We start from the raw sequence: 20,045 nt of genomic DNA, 5'->3' as shown, positions 1-20,045 counted from the left end.
CAATATGTGCTTAGTCATACCTTTGTATGTAGGTATGTATTGTACATTCAAATGGGCGCATCATTAACGCCATACTCCTTAAAGCTCTGAATAATGGCATTATTGTGTTTATGTTAAGAGCTTTTATAGCGATTAATCAGCTTTATCACTCATGCTGTGCGGTCATGAATTACACTACCAAGTTGCTGGTTACCCCACAATCTTCGGCATATAGATAACTTTGGTAGGCGAACTCCATCATTTTAGCTAGAATATAAGCAGTTCATAAGCTCTAATTATACCATGAATAGGGTAGTTTATAACACCCAGAAAGAAACATCGGAGATCACAAAAGTAACATATTATATATGATATATATGAATGATCAGAGTGACGAGCTGAGTTATTAAATGATATTATATTTAATTCATTTTGAGAAAAAATTAATTTCATTTTACTATACCTATGTATATTTTTTGTTGATGTTACATTTGCATGTGTACATATGTATATGAAACCTCGGGTAAAGCATTGACTGAAGCATATTTTTTAAATTATAACATTACAAGCAAATATTCTTATGAAATCTGGTAATGCATAATGGGAATAATTGTAGTGAATTGTTGACAAAAAAAAATGTCCAAAAAATAGTTGTAAAACACTGGGCTCCCCTGAGTATTCTGGGAGCCACAATGCAATAGCCACAGCAACGCGCGGCCGAATCTTTTAGTATAATTTATATATTATATGGCAAGCTTGACAAAAATACATAACTACTAAGAATGGAAAAACCTGTTTTCAGCTAACTGCTTTCTTATTTTAGTCTTTAGTTATTAAATTTAGCATATTTTAGAAATTTTAAAATTGGGTGGCAACCTAATATTTCTACTATAATTTTTAAATATTCATACCTATGCTAATTCAAACACTGTGAATGTCTGGATTTACAGAGTTTTAAATTTTTTTTTCATTTTATGTATTCGATTTTCTATTTAAACAAATGTATAGCAACTTTTATAACAAAATGTGTGTTTCAACATTTTTAAGTCATAATTTGTTTTTAATTTTTTTCTAGACCTTTGGTCTTTTCACTTAACATATTTTCAATTCCAGAAGGTTTATTTGCATGGCAACTCCAAGATAACCTCAGCAAACTTGATATGTGTGGGAGCTCTGCAATGGAGTGCCCATCTAATCCCAGCTGCACTGCACATAGCTACAGATGTTTGTTCGATTTTTTTAAAAATTCGTAGACTATCTTCTGTACAAATTTCTCACACTCAAACACGCTCTTAATTCCAATTACAAATATTTCTGCATAAATTTACGCATAACAGCAGTCATATATTGTAATTATCGTATGTTGTATGCATACGTGTATTATAAACAGGTGCTTGTATAGAAATTAACGTATTTGAAAGCTTTGTTCTACGCGCATGCGTATGACTGCACCCATTTGCTTTCTCGTTTGTTGCGTGCTGGTAGTCCCTTTTACTTTCTAACTATACACTCGCCTGTGTAATTTTCAACTAAACTGCAATTAACAGACTCATCATTTTAATTATGCATTGCAATGCGAAAACATAAAAGAGCTCAAAACTAAGTATGGTATGTGAGAACGTCGAAGTACAGCGAAGTTAGCGAATTCTTTAACGTGAAATTATGTATGTCTGTACATTAATTTACATTATGTAAGTAAGAAATATGTTTATAAATGATAATGTTGGAATCGTAGCATTCTTAAGTCCCTGCTACCGTCTTTTCAAACTCCGCGGAAGACTAAAGCCACGCATATGCACCTAATCAATTAACTTTGTTATAAGAGAAGCTAATAAAGTCTTTCGACAAAAGACCGAGCCTCAATATAGTGAATTAATTTCATGCGAAAAACTGCAAAAAATTAAATAACGGTCCAGAGATTGTTAAAACGAGTTTTACGACAGTTCGTTATTGAAATTTTTTTTGCTAGTATCGAAGAGGATGAAATCTGTTTATTTACTTGATAGAGATGACAACCTGTTTTAGAAAAATTATTCGTAGTAACATTGCGTGAAATGAACTAACATTTTGCAGTCTTTTTTCGATAAACATGATGGGAAATGTAATGGTCCCCCTTATACCTACTTTATACCACTTAAATCCATATTAAAATTGTTAAAAATGACGAGTTGAAATCCGAGTGACTCTCTGTCTATCCGTTTGTACAAGCGAACAAGAACATTTCTTTCTAGCCCCTCTTCATGCACTGTGAAAAAGGGCGAAATCGGACAAAACTGCGCCCAACACATGGAAATATGTTTCCGGCTTTAAACTATGAAAGTGACGCGTGTATAAAATGTTCGGTTTCACCCGAACTTAGAACTTCCTTACTTGTTTTTTATTAATTTCGTGCAAGCTATGAACTGCGGCTGACCTTTTAGAGCATTGTTAGTGCCTAACAACGATTTAAGACAATAATAATGCAAAAAAGTCAAACTGACTTTTTATATGAAAATTCAGCTGAAAATATTTCCCTCTTCATGCTTTCATTATGCATTACATAACTTCACTTTCTTAGTAACATTTTCTATGCGCATATTTATAACAATGGCAATGCATGTAGAAAAAATAGCACAAAAACAACACATTTTTAAAACATTTTCGCTCTTCTATGATTTGTTGTGGGAAATTATTTGCAAATTTATTGCCCCAACAATTTTTCCGTAGCAACATTTGATATTTTTATATTCACGCAAGCGAGTGAGTGCTACAACAACCATGGGAAGTTATTTATTTATTTACATAGGTATGCGAAGGGGTTTCTCTACACCAACACGCGCACACACATACACGCATGCATGAAGTGCTCCTGTTTTCAGCGACCAAAGGTTATTAACTGCACTAGGCACAAGAGCAAAAACGAATGCAAAAACAAAAGCAAAGCAAATTTATACGCTTACGATTATTAATGCTAGCTCGAGTTCGTTGTAGGAAAGTGCAGCAAACAAAGGCATTTAATTGAATTAAAGAGAGTCAGAGGTTACCACTTCTACATGCATAAATAAATAAACCCCTCGTGTAAATGTGAGTGTGTGTGCGAATAATTCGCAAGGCATGGAAATGAAAGCAAAAACTCCACCGACGATGCAAGCGTGTTGAGAATATATTTTCTTCAAGAAGAAAAGTGACTTGACCGATATAATTGGCGAAATGAAATGCAAGAGTTGCTGTTGAAAATTCGCTATATCGTCTGCCAGCCGATTTCACACACACACACATACATACGTGCTGTGTATGTATGTGCGTAAATTGGAAATGAAATCGCATTATAATTTATATGAATTGCTGAAGTGAAAATTGATTGAAGAATTATAGCGAATCAATAAAGAAATAGCAGTTTTGAATTTTATAAGTTTACACACACATACATATATATTTATGCATATGCAATGGAAATTGTATGTCTTATATGTGAACAGATGAATTATGAGCACATACCGCAATTATGATAACTGAATGAGAAAATATGATAATTGAAAATGCTAAAATGTTATAATTTTTATTTTGACAATAATGTAATCATTAAAGCGTGGAATAATACTGATAAAAATTTAGAGCACATATAATATAATTTACAGCTTTTTCAATTATCTTATTATATGCTGAATATTCATGAAAATACCAGATCTGTTTTTCTTCTGGAAAAGGAAAATCACAACTTTACAGAGCAGAGCAGCCTGGCAAAAGTAAGTTAGGACTGAACCGAACATTAAAAACTTTCGCAAATTAAACGCCGAAGTAACTAAGCTGATTACCGTGTAAAAGGAAGATGGCTATAGAAAGCCTTTGTTGATTTTAGAGCTGAAATAAGAGGCATTCTTGAAACTATAAGATCGTTCAAAAAATTAATGTACAATTCTAACTAAAAATTGGAGGCATCACACCCCCTTTTCACGTTTCCAAGTGGATACTTGTTTAAACAATACTAAGTGGATACTTCTTTAAACAATACCGTTATATTGGAATTGGGCAATCGGATTATAAGCGTTTCTTTGTTTTAGCAATACAATGTGCTCTCAATTTCGAGGGGTGCACCTAGAGACAGCCTAAAAAGGTATTTTATACATATTTTAAGCGTACACACTAAAATTAAAAAGAAAAATTAAGTATTTTTGAAGATTCACTCGATTTCCGCCAGCGCTAAATAAACAAGCTCTCCACTGTTGCTGGAATTTTTATCTAAAAAATTCTCTCTACAAGATATTGTCCATACAAGGAGCTACGATCGAAAAAAATTGAAAAATTGACAACATGGCGCCGTTTTTTAAAAAATTTTAGCTAAATTGAAGGTTTTTTCGTCCTGCTTCGTGTTTTTAGAGCAAGAAACACACAGATCATTGTGTGGATAAATATATATACAACATGCAGAAAAAACGGGATAATGAACGCAACATTTGTCTTCAAGTAATCACAGCAGCAAATTCAATTCGAAAAATGATACCTGAGAAAAGCGCTTTTAAAGATAAACTGATAGAGCTGATTGAACCGAGCAGCTACACTTTAAAGCTTATAACTCAAAAAATATTTGATATATAAATAAAAATTTTATTAGAGTATTTTTAAATAATGGCTTATCGAAATATACAAAAAAAATATTAAAAAAGAATGTTATTTGTTCAAAATTTCACATTGCCGTCAGTTCATTCCAATTTTTTGATACATAACTTAATACTTTTTTTAATATAAAATATTAATTATTTTCTTTCTCGGTAAATTCATTCGTAATATTTTACAATTCTTTAGTGAAGAAAACATGTTTTCATCGTCGGCAGTATGCATATACAAGTACGTATGTCTTGATGAAGTGGACTACGGCGTGGGGCAGTAAAAACCCAGTTCATCATAACCTAAAAAATATCAATAAACTTCGAAATACTGACAAAATTATGAAGCAAACTATTGGCTTGTTGTACTCAAGGAATTCTGAGTTTTCAGCTATATTTCTGCATATTCTCCACTCTTTGGACCACAAGCACTCTACATTTTAAATTTATATATAAAATGAATTAAAGTTGAGTGGTTTCTTATTTACGCCGTTGACTGATTACCATATTAATCACCGTTAATTCATTTTCATTTCACTACGCCATTATTTTAATTAACTTTTCATTGTTTTAAACTTTGGCACAAACCATATAAATAGAGTTGGTATTATTTGTATTTATATATGTATGTATGATGAAATGACATTTATATTTAAATCTATATTTATTTATAGACGTTTGTGATAAATGTTGCTAATGAAGTGCGAATATGAGTAGTGCTTTTGCGCTTTTGAGCTTTGCCGATCTCGTTTTAATGAAAATATTATAGCGAAATTAATTACTTCCCACAGCCATTGGCGATAAACCAAAAAATGCAATAAAAGAATTTACACAATTTATTTACCGCAATCGCCGTTGCATATATAAATAATACGCTTTAAAAACAAATAACTTCCAACATAATTACATACAGACGCGCACATACTTATTACACAATCATTTTGCAATCATTCAAACACACATTCGACCAACAACGCACTTTACACTCCAATTCATTGGCGAGCCGAAATTAAGCCGAACCGCGTCCACAGTCGTCATAATGATACACTCGCTACGTATAAGCGGCGAAAAAGTGCGAAAAGAAACCACACAATACCACCAAAAGACCAAAGTAAATATGAAATTAAATACCAACCTCACTAATTATGTTATATAAAATGTATACAACTTTTGTATTACAAGTAACAGAAATGGCGAAGCGGAAAAATGTATCGCAAATTGCAAACAAAGCGTGGAATTTTACGGTGTCGACCGTCAGATCTGTGCAAAAAATGCGAAAAAAGCAACATCGCTCGTTTTGTGTGTAACATAATATGTGAATATTTTACTGCAAAGTTCACTAACACTCCTTAAATGGGCAATTAGAAGGTGTCGAGATTTAGTAAGCCAAACAAGCCTCGAAGCAGGTGAGTTAGCTAATTTGTATGTTACAAATGTACACTATATAGCATGTATAGATGAATGATCCACTTGCTACGATTTTGGTCAGAGACGAATAATTAAAACTAAAGCGTAAAATTAGAAGGAGGGAAAATTGGTTAAGCGAAAATTGTGTAATTAACAGTTAGGTCAATTAACCAACTCAAAAGCTATTGGCATTTAGCCTGTTATTAATATGAAAGTTGAGGTTTAAGTCGACTTGGACAATATGTCGTTAATCTCATCTAGTATGAGGAACTCTTTTTATTTTCAATCTCTTAATTCAACGATTTCATTTATTTTGAGTGTACAAGTATTATCTTATTTTTGTTTGTTCTAAATTTATTTGTTCATACAATCCATAACTTCTTAAACCTCCAACTGTTAGTGTCTATCAGATCTCCGGAAAGGCTCATTTTTTCGAAAGTTTAACATGAATTCATTAACTAAGCTATAGACAGTTTAAACAGACGACATGGCGAATGAGTGATTTTTTTTTGCTCTCTCTGTGAGGGAAATCGGGCTGACTTTCAGATTAGTATCTCCAGTAACTCCATGCGATATGGCAGCTAAAAAAAATGGAAGGATTTGTGATATATTACTCCGAATCGCAGCAAAATATGTAGACTTATGCTATCTGTTGTTGCTGTGCAAAAAATAGAGAAACTACCTTATGATCCACTAAATGTTTTTCTCAGTGCCCTCCAGTAAAGAACATTAACACAAAGCACACGTTCAGATATAATTATTTCGCGAAATATCTGCATTAGTCGCTAATATTTCAAAGCTTCTGCAACGGTTAACTGCTGTCCGTCTTCAGTGTCTAAGCGCCAATGCCTCTATTTCGCTCGTGCTCGTGATCAGCTGAGCGTTAATAATTGACGCACTGTTAAACAGCAGAACCGTCAGCGTCGCTGCAGCATCCGAAGTAAGCATACATATCTAAATACGACTGTGGCCGAACTGAGCTCATCTAAAGCCAACGCTAATTCGCAACTAACTATAAGTAACTAAAAATAGTAACTGGAAATGTTTAGCAGATACACGTCTTTGCCCCAGACTTAAACATACGTACAAGTGTATGTATGTGTAAGTGGAGAGTGGTATGCCACCAACAATTGGCGATTGATGTAAGCGAACTATGTACATATATATATTTTATTTATGTATCTGTGAGTGTAGAATATTTTTCACTCCACAAACTTTGGCGAAAGAAACTAGAGTACAAACTGCGCGTTCTATTAGCCACACGCTAATAACAATGTACATCAACAGCAAAACCAACTACAGAGCAACAATACAGTAACCACTACACCAACACCGCGCGTCAAAGTCGAAAAGTCATTGAAACTGAGGCTACTTTTGTTGTTGTTGCCGCTGAACTGCCATTAGAACGGTTAAAGCTTAGACTTGTGGCCTCAGCAAGACTAGATACTACCGGTATTGTTGCTATGTCTCAGGCTTCAGCTCAGTTGCAATCATAATAGAAAATTGTTAATCGTAAGCGACGTGCCAACTGCGACACCCGGCGTGACCGTATCGCAATCAACGTGCACCGGCCCAGCTGATCGATTGACGAGTTCAATGTGCGCTACTTGCAGTACACGCACACACAGTTACACATACTGAGTTAATAAAAGTGCGATCCGTGTGTTTTTTGCACTCTTTCATTCATTCATCGGCACATCCTATCACCGAACACAGCGACGCCGGAATGCCAACAGCACCAACCTGCAAGTATTCACCGCTAAAGACAAAGGCAAGCCCATCCGCGGCTGGCCAAGGTACACACTCATGAACACATTGAGCCATGTGCAAGCATTCAAAGCGAAATGAACTTACAAGTGTACTATAATACAGTGGCGTGCAGAAAACTAGCACCTTTAAGAAACTATTAGCTGAAACTTTTGTTTTTTATTTTTGCGTTTCTGTGTTCAAAATATCAATGAACAATTTTAAAACACCTTAAAAAATAAAAAAATTTAATTGTATGATATTTCCACACTCGTTTGAAAATTGTTACAATATACTTATTTCTCATATCTTCAACGTAGCAAAGGTAGATATGCATATTTTCCTAAATAATACAACTTTATTATTTTTTGTTTAATAATTATCCAGAATTTAGGAGTTTTTTTAATATCTTTCTACATGGTAGCGCATAACATTTTATCGTTTATAGAAAACAAATTTCTGAGAAGATTCCAAATATCCGTATTTTTAGTACTACAAGTAGTATTCTAACAGAATTCTTTTGGCATTTTTACAGTAACGAAAGATATTTCAGAATAAACTTCTTCTTTATTTAATTACTAATGCATTTATCTTACTTGCTACTGTAGAATTCCAGGAAAATACCCAGGTGTATGAATCGTGCCTACGAGCTGGCAAATTTATCTACGTACAACAAACATATATACAAAACATCTAAGTAATTAATAAAATATTTCTGCACTAATACGCATAACTTAAGTAGATATACCTACAAATACATATACGAGTACGTATGGTTCAGTACAGAGCTCGTCTCGAAAAGCACTTACCGTTTTCTGGTTGACTGAATGTAAAGTTTATTGTCCTTTTCCTATACCTAGGTATAAACGAGTACCATTCCTGCATCAAGGAACAATGTTAATATGCAATTTTTTATGTGTCAATATGAAATCATTTTTTACTACACTGTACTAGGTATAATAAGTTTGCTACGAAGTTTGTAGCAGCCTGAAGGAAACGTCGTAGACATTAATAAATATATACATATATAATATAAAAATGAGCAGCGCGAAGAGCGATGTCCGTCTGTCTATATGTATATACGGCAACTAGTCGCTCAGTGTACGATATATCGATCTGAAATTTTGCACATAACCTTTTCTCTCCAAGTAGCTGCTCATTTGTCGGAACCGCCGATATCGGACCACTATACTTGTAGTATATAATATAGCTATATTTTAGAATCATGTACGTGTATGGAAAATTTTTCGTTTGACGAGATATCTACATAAAGGCAATAATGCAACTTTCGAAGAAATTGTGCACATCAGATCTCTATAGAATCTAGCTGCAATACAAACTGAACGATCGGAATCAAGTTCATGTAAGTAGCTGTTTGTAATTGTGAATGAATTATAGCTTCAAGGCAACCGATAAAACAATTCAAATGTATTAAAGTTTGCCACAAATATTTTACTGTCTAGCAGAAAACGCAAATCACCTACATATTGACCAAAACGGAACATGCACAGCTGTTCGGCAGTTCACCGAGAACCAAACCAGTTTCTGTATACGCACATATTAATATTGTATTTAGCGGATTTAAAACTCTCTGGGCCAAACAATAGAAGCCAAGTCTGTCTGATACTGCACCCACAATTCATATTGGCAAGGTGAGCTGGTCATAACCGGCAATGCCGTCGTCACGAAACGGATATCTACCTATATCTTAGCTGCATTTACAGGTGGCAAAAGAATTTATAATCATTGCCACTTAAAATTATTTGCTCATTTATTCAGTTATGTATAACATATGGTATACAAGTATAAGTTGTATATTTAAGCAATTACAAGAACAATGCGAATAGGTACACAGTGTAAAACCCGTAAATATTTTTGTAGCTGACATTGACAGAGACGGAGGCAGAGGCGGAAGTAGCAATTGATTGACTCATTTCACATTGATTTACCATCCGCCAGACCACCGCTTTAGCGGTTTTCCAGCGCAGTTAGCACACGAATACTCGCGCTTTGCAATTATGCATACTTAATGAGATTTCAAGCACATGGCATGAAGGTCTTTGCAGCATTTTGGTGAAATCAATTTGACTTTAAAGCTAAGGTCGAAGTTATTCCGGGGTTAAGTTTCAACCAATACTTCAAGGTGACGTTTCCTTCCAGAAAATGCTGGAAAAGGGGTTATATAGGCAAGAAGAACGTCATCGCCAAAATATATTACGGTTATGGTGCGTATCTGTTCTCTTGACACTGAATGACTGTATTCCTTTCGTGAACGAACTTTGTCAGAACTTTCTAAGCGAAGGATTGAGTTAAAATATCCTGAAATACGCAGAAGGCAGGTTTGGGAAAACGTAATAATATGAAAAGAAAAGAGAACTATACTCCATCCAAGGCTAAATATAATATTTAAATTATATTCCTATCAAAGGAAACTATTTATGATTCAGTCGTTTCGCGTGCTTTTATTTTTAATTAATTTAATTTTATTTTTGAAAAATGGTCCGAGAGGTATGTAGACAGTTATTTCTAGTTTCCCATTCATTCATATAAAAAAATCATTTGTTGCGAATGCATGGTAATGATTTGCATTAAACATTTGTGAATGATGTCTGAGAGCATTAAATGAGATAGGAGAAAATTCCACGCATTCCGCTATATGATAATAAATCTGTAGTAAAACAGACGGGAAACTGTTTACAAGAAAGCAATGTGAAAAATGCCTCACACACACGGCCTGGGTCAGAAACAGCAGAAGGAAAAGCAACGTCGGCAGTTGCAGTTATGCCGAGAGTTATTGTGGGAAGACGAGTGAAAATTAACAAACATCAATATGCTAGCAACAACTAGCTGCAAGTACCCGTGCATACATATGTATGAATATATGTACTCAAATCTGCAAAGGTATTCATGCAATGTGAGGTGGAATTACAGAAGTGCTACAAATGAAGAAATAAAAATAACTGGTTTCAATTAATCCTGGTTCGAGGAGTTTTCATTCGGATTCTTTATGTTAGGAGGTTTTCAGTTGCTAAAAGTGGCCACTATGTTATACATAATAAATACATTACTGTTATTTTCCAGTTTAGATATTTCTTTACTTTGTACAATTTTTTTTCTTTCAGGTTCACTTGTATTAAGTTTCTACATGAAATCTCTATTCTGAAGTAAATTGGCAACTCTATTTGAAAATATTCCTCAGTTTATAGCATACATATTTCATAGTATCATATTTTACTTCAAACTACTTTTCGTAAACTCATCACATCATCTGCACCATAAAGCCTAAAAAGTTCTGCATCACACCTTTTACTCATATCCAATCCCACAAATTTTTATGAATTTAGTGGCAACGCCGGATTAAAAATAAATCTCCACCATCTTCTAGAAAGGATTCCTTACCCGTTTTAGAAGTTCAGAGCATTATTTTTATGTTACACAGTTGCAGAAAAACCTCAAAATTCAATTTAGAATTTAATTTTCCCTAATAACACTTGTGATTGATTTGCGCAACATTTTCTATTTCCAGAACAATATGGTGTTGAAGGCCACAAACACAAATACCTATACTGCAAAAGAATTAGGTTAAGTATTATATTTACGTTTTTATTGAAAGGGATGTTTTTCCCCAAAATTTGACTGATTTACAACTCTCATAAATTACCCTACTTTCAATACAAAGTAACTGTTACAAATATATGCCATTCACATCATTACTTATTGAGCGCTATGCAGACGCCTTCAGGCATGCAACTGCACAACAACAGCCGCCTAACCTATTCACAGCAGCTTTGTGAGAGTGATATGAGAAAATACCTGATTCTTGAATGAATTTCAAATTGGAATGCAATCACACCTGCTTCTGTGCTCGTGTTCGTGCCGGTTTCCTCGCCTATGATTATGAAATTTGCACACTCACTAAAATGAATCACTTCGGAATGCCGGCGACGTATGCTTGTGTTGAACAAGGTGATGATGATGATGGTGAGGCCTATGAGTAAGGTGCAATCTGCCAAGAGATAAGCCATCGAATGAACAACAACAGCGAATAACGCTCATATGCAAATGTGAACAAATAACCGGTTCGGCGATGACGTATGCGGGGCGTATTAGTAATATTGACAGCTGACCCGGCGAAAACAAAAGGCGGCGTGTGAACACTTTCGCGGTTCGAACACCTTGGCATGAATAGCGAAAATGTATGCTTCATTAGTGTCTGTGTATATGTGTGTAAGCAGCAGTGCAAATAAATATTTACCGATAAATGTGCCACAATTTTTAATAAACGAGTACAACACAACGCCGAAATAAATAAACATTAGCGTTAAGTTATTAGAGGTAAATGGCAAATGTAAACTCGTAAATCAACGACACTGCGCCAAACTTTGTATATATGTGTGTGTAAGTATGTCGTGACATTGTGGATGACGTTAACCAGATATGACTGTTCGTTGGGAAACCCATTTGAATGGTCGACACACGTACTATGAATCAGTTCGGATCGGAACTCTTTCATATTAATTGACTTATTCATGAATATAAGCAGCTAAAATATAACAATAAATAAATAATTGAGTATACACAGGTTTATGTACCGTAGTTCCGGTTTTGAATTACACGGATATTACGTCTGCCCGTTTGCAAACAAAATCCTTATAATCCGCGGGCTGGGTTTGGGGTCGATATCTCGTAAACCAACCTGGTTTCAATCTAAATTTTTCAGGTCATGCTTTTAGTTAGGTCTATATAGTCATATATATAAATATGAAAAACAAATCGATTTTAACTCGAAACTCGCCTCGCTCGAAAGTATTTTTAAATTTTAACCTTCTTGAACCCGACTAGTTTTTTACTTAAATTCAAAAAAGGCTACTGTATTATTTGTTTTAAACTATTAAAAGCATATTTATCGACATTTTAAGAAAACAAGTTTTTGAAGAAAAAATATCCAAAATTTTTCGAGTTACACGCGTTTTTCGACGTTGCTGAAAGACAAAGAAATCTAAAAAAATTCTCTACGAGAAGGTATTTTCTATAATCAAAAATTTACCAAATGACGCGTTTTTAAAGAAAGTTAAATCGATTTTTGATCAGATCTAAAATTTAGTAAGTGATTGTATGGAGAAAATGAAGAAAAAATTTGATAGTGATCGGATCATATTTCTAGGAGCAATCACTCAAACATATTTGAAAAATGTAGCTTGAAAAAAACCCGTTTAAAGACAAACTGATAGAGCCGATTGAATTGAGCGGTTATACTTTGCAAAGCTGAAATAGAAAACTGTTTGAGATATCTATTAAAAATTTTAGTATGTAATTTTTAAGGTATTGTACAACCTATCGACATGTGAAGAAAATTGATTTGTTTTTATAATTTTATAATTTTTTTTTAGATGTGCCCCTTAATAAGACCCCTCAAATGTAGAAACAATTCAAAGAAGCAACAACAAGGCTAGTGGTTTAGACATTGTGTAAAATGAAATGTTTAGTTTTATAACTTTAACGGCTGTACTAACATATATACGCAAATATTTTGCACCCCAAACAAACTTGAAAAAGAAACATGTTTTACATAAAACCAAATCACCTTAGTCTTACCAACAGTTTTCGCAATGTAATTGCATACATGTACGCGTACACACTTTCATACATATACATATATATTCGTGGATATGTTGTTGTAGTTATTACACATGCTGCTATCAAAGCGGTGCTTTTTATTGTTTCACATCCATAAAGCAAATTCATTTAACCTACAAAATTAAGAGCACCACACATTAAAAATATTTTTATAGCGGTTGTTGTTTTATTAAGCAAACAAAAAGCATGTGAAGGTAAATAATACGATAACAACAACAATAATATCATATGCATGAAGAGGGGCAAGCGAGGCACGGCTATATACACATAGAAACACATTCACGAAAGCACATCCATTCAAACATATGTATGTAAGTATGTAAGTGTGTGGAAATAAAAAGTGCTTGCTTGCCATCACAAAGGCGCAACGACGAAACTCAAGGATGAAGAGGAACACGGCGATTGTGGGCACCACTGCGTCACGTTCAGCATAAAGCGGTGGAGTCAAAATAAAATGCAAGCAACGACTGCAACAAAATATCAACCACGGCATGCTTACTGACAACATGAACTCATTGCCACAAAAGACAAAGTAGTTTAGCTAAAAGTGTCTGACAAGATGAAACATGAACGCACATGTCGGTGAGCAATGTTGAAGGCGGCAATAACAGCAACAAAAGCTATAGCTGTAATAATAATAAAAAACAACTTAGCCAATTTCATTCAACAAGAGATGCAAGAGAGCAACGAGTTCATTCATAAAATGAATGATGCAGCTCTCTGTGCCTAAACGACACAGCAGGCACCATCGCTTTGGAAAGTGCAAGTACACCTTTGTACTCACACATATAAGTGTTATTTTTATGACTGGTTATTCATGTATAACAGTACTGCAGGAAAACTTCTCGTAATACTACTGAAACCTCGCATCTAAGTAGCATCCGATAATACAGCTATACTCGTATTTTCGTGAGAGAGATAAAAGCAACATACAAACTTCTCTACGTCGTACTATCAAGAAAAGAGTATATAATAATGGAATCAAGAAAAGAGTATATAATAATGGATCACGCCTAAATTATCAGATACTCGAAACCGAGAACCATTATAATACCACTATGTGGTAACTAGTATCGATTCGCCTTTGGACCTACGTACAAAATCGAACAGCAGTCCTCCTTATTAGAAAATGGTAAACCTCTGAGTGTAGTTTTACTGTAAAAGCTTTCATTTATCAGAAAACATAAAAAGGCTTAAAAATGGAGAAGAACGTTGCTTTCTTGACACGCTTAGTACCCAACAATTAATCAAAATGTGTTGAGTCTATCCATAAGAGATCTTGAGATCCTTTGCTATCTCTCTAATGCCAACACACCGATTTTCAAGCACTGTTTGTTTGGACTTTTTCAATGTAAACGCGTTGTTTAATGTTTTTCCATGGTAAAAATAATAAACAAACAACTACCAAACACACTTATTGATCCACAATCAAGGAAATTTATTTTTATCGATTCGATTTCCATGCGCAGTTCAGTCACAGAACAGTCCGGGTAAAATTTGATCACGATTTAGTATATATTGGATCCTTGAAATACTATAATCACTTCTTTCACATGTATAAATAGCTGACCGATTATATCAAAAATCGGTTAGACGACATTTAAAATAATGACAGACAGATTTTAACCCATTTCAAAGTATAAACGCCTGGAGATAATTGTCTCCAAATGACCGAGATTTGACATAAAATTCAATCAACTTTAGCAACTGGTATTAAAAACATATTTATAAATAATAAAATAATTAATATTTATTAACTGAGTTAATATTTATTAACTCGCACAAACTATTGCTCTCTCTTTTGTTCTCTCCGCTCCTTATTTAATAAACGCGAACAGGTTATTCTGCAAAAGCAGAAATTCATTCATATTTTTTCGTTTACACATAAATATTTTTAGATTTTATTGCAAATATCAATTTATGTATATGCGTAATGTTAAATGATGTATGTATGCACGTATGTCTGTAAGTATATATACTTATTTACAAAACAACATCAGACCAAGACGGACCCCATATTGGGGTTTTATTCACGATTCAGTTGCCAGCTCATTTGCACAAAATAAAATCGCAGCGTAATGCACTTAACCACCCACGTGTGCACCTATGTATATACCTATCTATGTATGTATGTATGTAAAGCCTATCAACTTATTGGCAGTTTCTCATTCAGTCACACCAGAAGCTACATTATTTATTTTTTAAACTTTTTTTGAACACTTTCGTTATTTTTATAATTATGTGAATATATACATATGTATATAATGCGAGTATATAGCAAAATTAACACGTGCCCGCTTTACAAAAAAAAGCAAAAAACACAAGCAAAAATGGGTCTTGACAGAATGAATTCGAAAATCGAAAGCCTAAATCAAAAGGCTAGTTAGCAGATTTTAGATTCAATTAGAACTTGTGTTTATACACTGCTAAATTTTCAACACCTTGTTAATAAATAAATATAATATATTGTTTTAATTATCCATTCCCATTATTTTATTAAATTCACTGCCCACAAATGTAGGCACATGTACACACACACACACACACATTTATTTAACAAATTTGGCAATGCTTGCCAAATGACGTTGCCGCCACTGATTTCATGGTGGCCTGATGTGCCACAACGTGCCATTGCCATTCGAAAAGTGCGCCGAACGCGGTTTGGGTTGTTCTTTTTGTTGCTATTATACTTTTTTTATGTATCGCGCATATGTAAACCAAATATTTTGACTAATTCATTTAAACGTTTGAACTAGAAAGTGTTTTTAACGAGTGACAAGTGGATAAATATAGATTACGAGATAAATGTTGTGAATTCACATACATACATACATACTTATATTTGTATGAATATTTCATTTAAATACGTAGCATATTTTTCGAACATTTGGCATGCTGCATCTATCAGTTATCACGCGATGTTGTTGACAGATGCGCGTACGAGCTTTCGGTGCGCACATTTCACAACCACAAGAAAAATGTCACGCTATTTCGCACACGCACACATAATTCTGTGAATCTGACTTATGAATATCTTAATGGCATATCTTCATAACTGATATTATTATACTCTGAACAGAAACGTCAGAGACCCTATAAAATATATACAAAAATTATCAGCATGATGAGCTGAGTTTATCTAGCTATGTCCGTCTGTCTCTATATACAAACTAGTCCCTCAGTTTTTAAGCTATCGATCTGAAATTTTGCACCTGTCCTTTTTTCACTAAGAAGCTGCTCATTTGTCGGAAAGCCATACAAACTGAACAATCGGGATCAAGTACTTGTATGGGAAACTTTTTAATTTGACGAGGTAAATATCTTCACGAAATTTACACGACTTATTATTTACAACAACAATGTATTCTTTGAATACGGAACAGCTCAATATATCATATAGCTCCCATACAAATTGAACGATCGGAATATAGTTCTTGTAAGGAAACTTAGTATTTGTGAAGGGTATAAATATATTAATATTTATTAAGTCACTAAAATATATTGCTTATTATGGAGACCGTTTGATTTTGGTTAAAAATTCCATTGTTTTCAATTCAACTTTACTTCATCAAAATTTTTGGCAATTTTCCTATTTGATTTACATACCTACAGTAAAATTTAACAAAAAAAGCGTAATTTTTTATATTTCGAGAGGTTAAAATTTAAATATAAATTTTAAAATAAAATACTAAAATTTTAAACGAAAATAATATAGATTTTTGAGTTACAGTCTTCTAAAGGGCGGCCGCATAGTTCAATTAGCTTATCAGTTTATCTTTAAAAGGTTTTTTTCACAATTATAATTTTCAAATTTACTTGAGTGATTACTCGGACACAAATGATCCAATAAATATCAGATGTTTTCTGCATGTTCTTCAATTATTTAAAAATAAATAATATAAAATTAATTTTTATTTTATAAATAGTGCATATAGTTATTATGTTAATGTTCTTATATGTTTTATATTTTTTTAGTACTCTCAAAATCACTTAATCTACTTAATTTTATTTTATTTTTCACTTCCGTCGTGTTCATTTCATTTCAATTCATTTGTGTGTTTTGTTGCAATTTTTAAAATTTTTGCGCGGCCAAGTAACGCATTTCGAAGGCATTACGCACACCAAGTGCCAAAGGCCGGCACATTTGCAGTTCTCGATGCATTCAGCCAAGCACAAGTTGTCTCGGCTGCCTTGGCAAAGCATTTACATATTTTCAACTTGGCAATAACTGCACTTTATTGTGTCACAGCTGTTCATGCAAACATGCAATTACATACGAGTACATATTTGTTTACACTTACTGCTGACCGTTGAGCACTACAAAGCTCAAATCGCGCTACGATTGGCGACTGCACGCACCCAAGTCGAGACCGGTTGGCGTCAACAACTACACAATAACACAACAACTCTAAGTTTCTCATTTACAGATTTTCCATTTGCGTTGCTCACAGGCAGTTTTCGGTTCTCTCTCTTATAATAGGTTTTCAATTTTGTTACAGTCGCCGAAATGTGCTCAATCGGTCAATCGTTTTGCTAGCATTGTTTAAAATGCATTTATTCGCTACGCATTATCGTCATTCTCCTTCTTCCTCTTCCTCTTCCTCTTCCACACTAACTCACTTGTTTCGTATTTGTTAACGCGGACAGACGGACACGCTTTTCCCAAGTACCTTTCACGACTGAGCTCGTTTTTTCAACGACCAGTTAGTTTTATAGATTTACTAAATTTCCACCATTGCGCTGCCGTTGGCGGAGTTGATTGGCGGTGCGTCACGTCAGCCCTACACCGACGACCGTTAGTCAGTTGAGAAATTTACATTTGCAGTCATTACTTGACCCTTTTGCTACTCTGTTGTTATTTCGTTTTTGTTGTTCATTGTTCACTTGCCCATTTTCCTGGCCGTCCTGCCAAAATTCTAATGCTCATTCTGTTGTTGCATTGTTGGCGTTGGACAGACGTGGCAAGCAGCCAGCACAAACTTGCCCGAGAATCAGGAAATTCTACTTTAAAACACCGAATCGCAAATTTGCAAGCTGCCTGCACGTAGCACCGGCAAGTGGACATGCAACCAAGTGGCAGACGAACGAAATCGAAAGCCTTGCCAAGCTGCGAAGCCCCGAAAAGCTGGCGAATGCAGTCACAACTGGTTGGCGGCGGGCTCCAAAAGGTGTTGGCAACGAGCTGCATCCAAGCCGACCGGAGCCGGTCTTAAGTAATGCGCCGGCAGTCGTCTGCAGTTGTTACGCGCAGAGTGTTGCCAAAGCAGACAGCACCTTGCCTCCACAAGGCAGCAAAAAAGCACACGAACAACACAAACAACTACAAGCCAGCAGCGCCAAAGTAAACAGGTGAATGTTGTGTTGCGCAACTGTGTTTACGCTGCATAGGCATGTGTGTATGTGTGTGTACGTATATGGACGTATACACAGGCAGACAAGTCAATAGACAGTAAAGCAGCTTGAAAAGTTGCAATGTGATACCCTTTTGGGTGGCATCCTTTTGATGTCGACAACAGCTAAAGAGCAACAAAGCAACGACAGCAGCAATGATGACGCCAACAGTCGGCAGCAGATGGGCAGATGGCTCAACAATACCCTTGTCGCTAACACACACACACCCATATATTGTACAATTGTATAAAGAAGTTAATTGGAATGAAAGAGGCCAAAGGATAATGCAATTAATTGCTTGTACCGCAAGCAGCAATTTGTGACGGACAATGAGTAGGGGAAGAGTATTGCGAGGAAGGAAAAAATGGCAATTTATACTAATATATATGTTCTCAATATTTTATATTCCTAATGAATAAATTAATTATTAGCACTGGCGGTATCGATGCGAAAAAATACTAGAAACTCGATTCCTAAAATATCAAAAGATGAGGTCTCAGAGCTCGATATTCAGCGCTCAGCATAGATTCAAAGTACTCCGTACTAAGTCTCGAATAGACACATTAAATATTGTCGTTCCTGTATCTAAACCGAAAAACTAGAAAACGATTAAAAACGAATTCAAATCTCTTCCTTTGAATCAGATACGGTATTTGGTTCTCGATCCTTTCGACTTACTTATAGAGCAAAGCTTGAAATAAATAAATTATATGATGTTGAGATGTATTGGAGCCATCGAAAAAGTACACCTTATGACTTCTTAAAGCCACTACAAATTCAGAGGAGTAACACAAATAAATATTCTAAATTCTTATAAATTTTTTAACTTATATCAAGGCTCTTTCTGTGAAATAGTTAGTGCTTATAACGTTTGATCCTACCATAATTCCACTTTATTTCAATCTTCCGCCATCTGGAGAACAATAATGTTTTCAAAATATTTACAAGACGAGTACTGGTATTTATGCAAAATTATTCGAATCACCACTTCGCAGGTGTTGCACAAACGAATTTTAAAAACTAAAAAGTCACTAAGTGAAAGATTTGATAGTCCACACGCCACGGCCAAATATGAAATATGAGCAGACGACTGGCAAACCGGAGTTCGCGCCACGTCGTGTGGCGTTTAACGGAGCAATTGCAGTTGCAAAAAACAAGCTGCCAGGCAACAGCACATGCAAATTCCGCAATATATGAGTGCACACATACATACTTAATTGGCAAATATCCTTGCGGACATAGTTAGGCAGTGCGCTCATAAACGAGCGACTGGTTTAGTGAAGCGACCGTTGTGTACCATAT

General features: G+C 34.7%; 1 protein-coding gene across 1 annotated transcript in view; it reads right to left on the bottom strand.

Annotated features, from left to right (window-relative positions):
- LOC106618529 (protein rhomboid) overlaps positions 1-17,721 on the bottom strand; it is a 36,024-nt gene extending 18,303 nt beyond the window's left edge. The window contains exon 1 of the mRNA XM_014236316.3: positions 17,654-17,721. The gene's annotated coding sequence lies outside the window, so the exon portion shown is untranslated. The remainder of the gene's footprint in view (positions 1-17,653) is intronic.
- Positions 17,722-20,045: the final 2,324 nt, after the last annotated feature.

Source organism: Bactrocera oleae, chromosome 6, assembly GCF_042242935.1.
Source record: "Bactrocera oleae isolate idBacOlea1 chromosome 6, idBacOlea1, whole genome shotgun sequence".
In the NCBI taxonomy this organism is placed as follows: domain Eukaryota; kingdom Metazoa; phylum Arthropoda; class Insecta; order Diptera; family Tephritidae; genus Bactrocera; species Bactrocera oleae.
This window is presented reverse-complemented; position numbering and strand designations above follow the sequence as displayed.